Raw genomic sequence first — 5,510 nt, forward strand, 5'->3', positions numbered from 1 at the left:
CGAACTCCGATTGACCTGAATTTTTAACCTAAGTTAGTAAGATATGTCTGGAGAGTCCACATAAAATTTAGCCCGATCCAACGGTCGGATTGAGAATTATGAAAGTTGCCGTAAACCTGGACTGTTGCGCTTTTTACGCCAAAATCTGAATCTGACCTTACTTGGGTCGTATCACAGGGCTGAACCGTATTATTGAATCAATGACAACGCATACAAAATTGACCTTCCAGGTGAGTATAATGTTAGTGCTACCTTTAATGTTGCTGATCTTACACTGTTTGACACAGATTTTGATTCGAGGTCGAATCCTTTTGAGGAGGGAGGGGATGATGCGGACCAGCCCAAAAACACCAACAAGGACCCATTACATGTTCCAAATGGACCAATGACTCCATCCAAGACAAAGACATTGAAAGACGCATTGAATACATTGGTTTTGAAGGTTTCCACCAAGTCAGAATTGGAAGGTCCATTGGAGTATCAAGAGGAGATCCTAGTACATCTTATCCATGTGGAAGAGGGGTCCAATACAACCTTATTTGGGCCATGAGATGAGGACAACAAAGGAAACAAAAGAATCCTACTACAACTTGGAAACAACATGGTGGCTACCTTTTCCTTTTGTTTCTAGGATTAAGGGGCTACATGTAAGGCTATAAATAAGCCTTCAATCAATTCTGTATTATTTTAGTTCATTCTCTTCTTCTCATGGCAGAACATGAATTTAATATTAGGGACTTTATTTTATTTTGTTAGCTATAGCCTAAGGCTTGTTTGGGCTTAATTAATACTTTGTTTTAAGCTACGATCCAAGGCTTGTTTGGGCTTAATTAATACTTTGTTTTAAGCTACGATCCAAGGCTTGTTTGGGCTTAATTAATACTTTGTTTTAAGCTACGATCCAAGGCTTGTTTAGATTAAGTTATGGGCTTTTCAGTTTAGGGTTTTGGGCCAGTTTTGAGTGGACCTCATATAAGTCCACATAAGGGGTCCATTAGGGTTTATTTTAGCTTGGAGTCACTATAAATAAGGGCATCACCAGACATGTAAGGTTAGACAATTCAAATTAATAAAACTTCTTGTTTGCCGCACTTTTTGTGTGTATGTTGGTGAGATAATCTCCCTTCCATCGGTTTGGTTGGCTATCCAACGGAAACTCTCAACGCAGGATAGACTTCATCGGTTTGGTATTCATGGTCCCAATAGGTGCTCACTCTGTCTCTGCAATAATGAAGATCACAACCACTTGTTCTTTGAATGCTCCTTTGCGAAAGCATTATGGTGGAATGTTTGTGATAGATGTGACATTCCAAGAATGACAAAAAGCTTGGATGAATGGATTCGATTAGCCACTGTCTCTTGGCATGGAAAAAGTTTCGTCAACTTTTCTCGTAAACTGGGTTTCGCAGCTACAGTGTATTGTATCTGGCAAGAACGGAATGCAAGGATCTTTGCAGATGTGTCTAAAGCTTCGAATTTGGTTTTTGATCAAATCGAATGTATCATTCGCGATAAGCTTGTTTTGATAAGGAATGTTCAACAAACAGATGAAAACATAAGGATCCAAAGACTTTGGAGGGTCAATAACATGGACTCTTAATTTGATGTTTAGCTGGTTGTTTTTGTACCCCTAGCATATCTAGTTGGTCCAAGTTTTTGTTTTGTTGTGGCTAGCCTGTAGCCATTTGTTGGTTTTCGTTTCTGTCCTCATTGTAAATCTTGGGTATGCCCATTATATTCTTTGTATCATTTTCTTTTAATACATAAGTCAGCTTACCAAAAAAAAAAGATAATCTCCCTTCCATGGTTCTCTAAAGAACTGAAAAACAACTTATCGAAGAACAACTATCTTCGTGGCGTCATCCTTATACTTCTCATTCATGAATCAATATTTGTTGGGTGGGGGTCTCCATTTCTAATAGTGCTGGTGCCTAGGTACAAGTTATCTTTGTGTCACACTCATATCAAACTTGATTTACTTGGCTTTCTGGGAATTTCTGTCTTTGCGTGTGGGTTGTGTGACCATGTGATCATGAGGTTCGCATCATTTGGTATCAGAGCTTGGCTCCATTAATCTGGTTATATCCTTCTGAAATTTTTATGTCTTGTTGTTTCCGCAAAAATTCTTTAGTGTCCAATTTCTTCTTCTCTTGATTTTGCAGCATATCAGAACAAAAAAAAAATTAGTTATTTCATTTTGATATAGCCCAAAATATATCAGCAGAAATTTTTTTTAATAAAATCATTCAAAAAGATAATTGGTTTCTGCCGCAGAAAACTTAACAATGGAAAATTGGACCAAATCAACGTAGACTTAGCTCAAATGTGATACACTTATTACTGAGGCCTTAATCGAATGACATATTAAGTTTGGGGTCAATTGGATATGTTTGCTTTGTTTTTCAATTCGGGTCTAATTACGTCTGATTCATATTGTTTTTGCGTCAATATATCAAACCTTATCGTAAATTGCTCAAACTTCATATTTTGTCTATTTGGGGTGATATCGCACTATATCTAAAATTTTAGCTCAATTAGTATTGATGCGAACCTTGTGATCACATGGTCACGCAACCCACAATCAAGATTGAGATCTGATCCCGGAAAGCCGAAATAGGTTTGATAAGAGTGTGACATAATGGAAACCTGCCCCAAGGCACCAACACTATTGGAATGAGTAGAATGACGCCACGAAGCCAGTTAATCTTCGATAAGTCAGATTCAGTTCGTTCAAGAACTGAAGAATGCAAGAATCACTCTCACATGTTAAAACTGAAAAATTCAGAATAATAATCATCAAAAGCTGCCGAAATTTTGGCCTACATGAGTTTAAATAGTTCTTGAAAAGTTAACCCTAATGGACCTCTTATGTGGACTTATATGAGGTCCACTCAAAACTAGCCCAAAACCCTAAAATGAAAAGCCCATAACTTAATCCAAACAAGCCTTGGATCCTAGCTTAAAACAAAGTATTAATTAAGCCCAAACAAGCCTTGGGCTGTAGTTAACAGAATAAAATAAAGCCCCTAATATTAAATCCATGTTCTGCTATGAGAAGAAGAGAATGAACTAAAATAATACAGAACTGATTGAAGGCTTATTTATAGCCTTACATGTAGCCCCTTAATCCTAGAAACAAAAGGAAAAGGTAGCCACCATGTTGCTTCCAAGTTGTAGTAGGATTCTTGTGTTTCCTTTGCTGTCCTCATCTCATGGCCCAAATAAGGTTGTATTGGACCCCTCTTGCACATGGATAAGATGTAGTAGGATCTCCTCTTGATACTCCAATGGACCTTCTAATTCTGACTTGGTGGAAACCTTCAAAACCAATGCATTCAATGCGTCTTTCAATGTCTTTGTCTTGGACCGAGTCATTGGTCCATTTGGAACATGTAATGGGTCCTTAGTGGTGTTTCTGGGCTGGTCCGCATCAGATATCGTTGACTTTAGGTTCCAGATTCGGACTTAACTCGTCGTAAACGAGTCTGTTTTGCATCAAGTTTTGAAATTCACTTTCTTTATGTTGTTTTCATTTCTTGCAGTATATTTTCAACATATCCAACATATTTGGGTGTTGTTTCATCATATTTTGCATATTTCGTTTCTGTTTTTATTCGAGTCTTCAATTTCATTCGTATTTCGAATAGATTCGCTTACTATTCGCGAGACTATCATTGCAGTTTTGTTTTTGCTTATTTTCTGGTTTTTATTACTTCTTGAGTCATATATACGTATTTGGATAGTGCTGCTAAGATTGGTTCTATTTGGTGTTGGTTTTAGTTCTGCAAGAACCACAAGGTGAGACGAGAGGTGTGAGTGTGTGAGGATATTAAGAGTGTTTCAGCGAAACACGAGCGATGTGAGGATTTTTTTTTCCACTAACCAATTTTTACAGGTACTATCATGTCAGATCAAAATAACACACCGTGCCCTCTCGATGTAGAACTTAAATTCCAAATGCAAGCCATGATGAAGATGATGGAAATAATGAATTTCATGATGTAGAACTTGAGAAGGGGGGAAACATGGTAATGTGGCTGGAACATATACCTAAGATGTGAGAAAGGTTGGGGCTGAATTGAAATCAAACCATGGCAGTGGGGCTGAAAGGCCAAAGTGGGATGATTATGAGGATTTTGAGGAGGACGTTGATGATAGTGGTGATGGTGGTTTTAATGATGAGACCATAGGCTATCGGGAAGGTTTTTGGCAGCCTAGAAACCAAAGGAATTTCATATATTTTGATGTGGTGTTATGGCAAAAGAAAAGGAGGATTCAAAAAGAGAGGTGATATCAAAGGGAGAGAAATAAAGAGATTAGTGTTCTAAAAAAAGAATCCTGGAGTAGATTCTCGTATTCTAGGGGAGATGAAGCAAGAACTTGATATGTCAATGGCAGCAGTCAATCGGCAGCAAGCTTCAGAAAGAGAGGAGAAATGTTGTAATGATGAAATACGAAAGTGAACGGTTGTTACTTTCATCTAAAGTTGTTGGCGATGATTTTTGGCAAGAAACGAATTCCAAAGGCTTCAAAATGAGGCTAAGGAATTGTCCATTCAACTTGTTTGTGATTTGATAACGAATCATCTTGAAGAGAGAGGGAATGATACGATCCAAGCAAGGTTAAATTTGGATTTTGACGTAAAATATGCAACTATCCTGATGCGAACCTCGTGATCACGAGGTCACGTAACCCATACGCAAAGACACCAATTCCCGGAAAGCTAAGTAAATTAGGTTTGATAAGAGTGTGACACAAAGATAACTTGTATCTAGGCACCAACACTATTAGAAACGGAGACCCCCACCCAACGAATATTGATTCTTGAACGAGAAGTATAAGGATGATGCCATAAAGATAGTTGTTCTTCAATAAGTAGATTTTCAGTTCTTTAGAAAACCATGGAAGGGAGATTATCTCACCAACACACACACACAAAGTGCGACAAACAAGAAGTTTTATTAATATGAATTGTCTACCCTTACTTGTTTGGTTATGCCCTTATTTATAGTGACTCCAACCTAAAATAAACCCTAATGGACCCCTTATGTGGACTTATATGATGCCCACTTACAATTAAACCCAAATAATATAAATAAATCCTAAACTAAGGAGAAAATGATAATAAAATAAATAAATCCGAATTTAATATCCTAAATATGATAGGATCAAAGTCATTACCCTTTAGAAGTCCTATATGCTTTAGGAGAAATAAATCTGAAGGTGGAATTAATTATGAAATCTTTTTTCCTTATTGCAGCTAGGATGAATAAGGAATCCTTGTAAGAAAAGGATTCTAAAACATTTATGAATCCTTGCCACACTTGGAAACTATGTTGCAGCCCATTAAAAATCTTTGTAGAATTAGCAGATTTCCAAAATAAGTTGCCACATCCTTTTAGGAAAAGAATCCTAGCCAAATAGGAAGTCCACAAGTCAAAAGTAAGTAAATAACAAAACTCGTACAACCTATATTGACCTGTGTTTGGATGCCTTTCGGAACTCTGATT

The sequence above is a fragment of the Populus alba genome, chromosome 12 (assembly GCF_005239225.2).
Source record: "Populus alba chromosome 12, ASM523922v2, whole genome shotgun sequence".
Lineage (NCBI taxonomy): Eukaryota > Viridiplantae > Streptophyta > Magnoliopsida > Malpighiales > Salicaceae > Populus > Populus alba.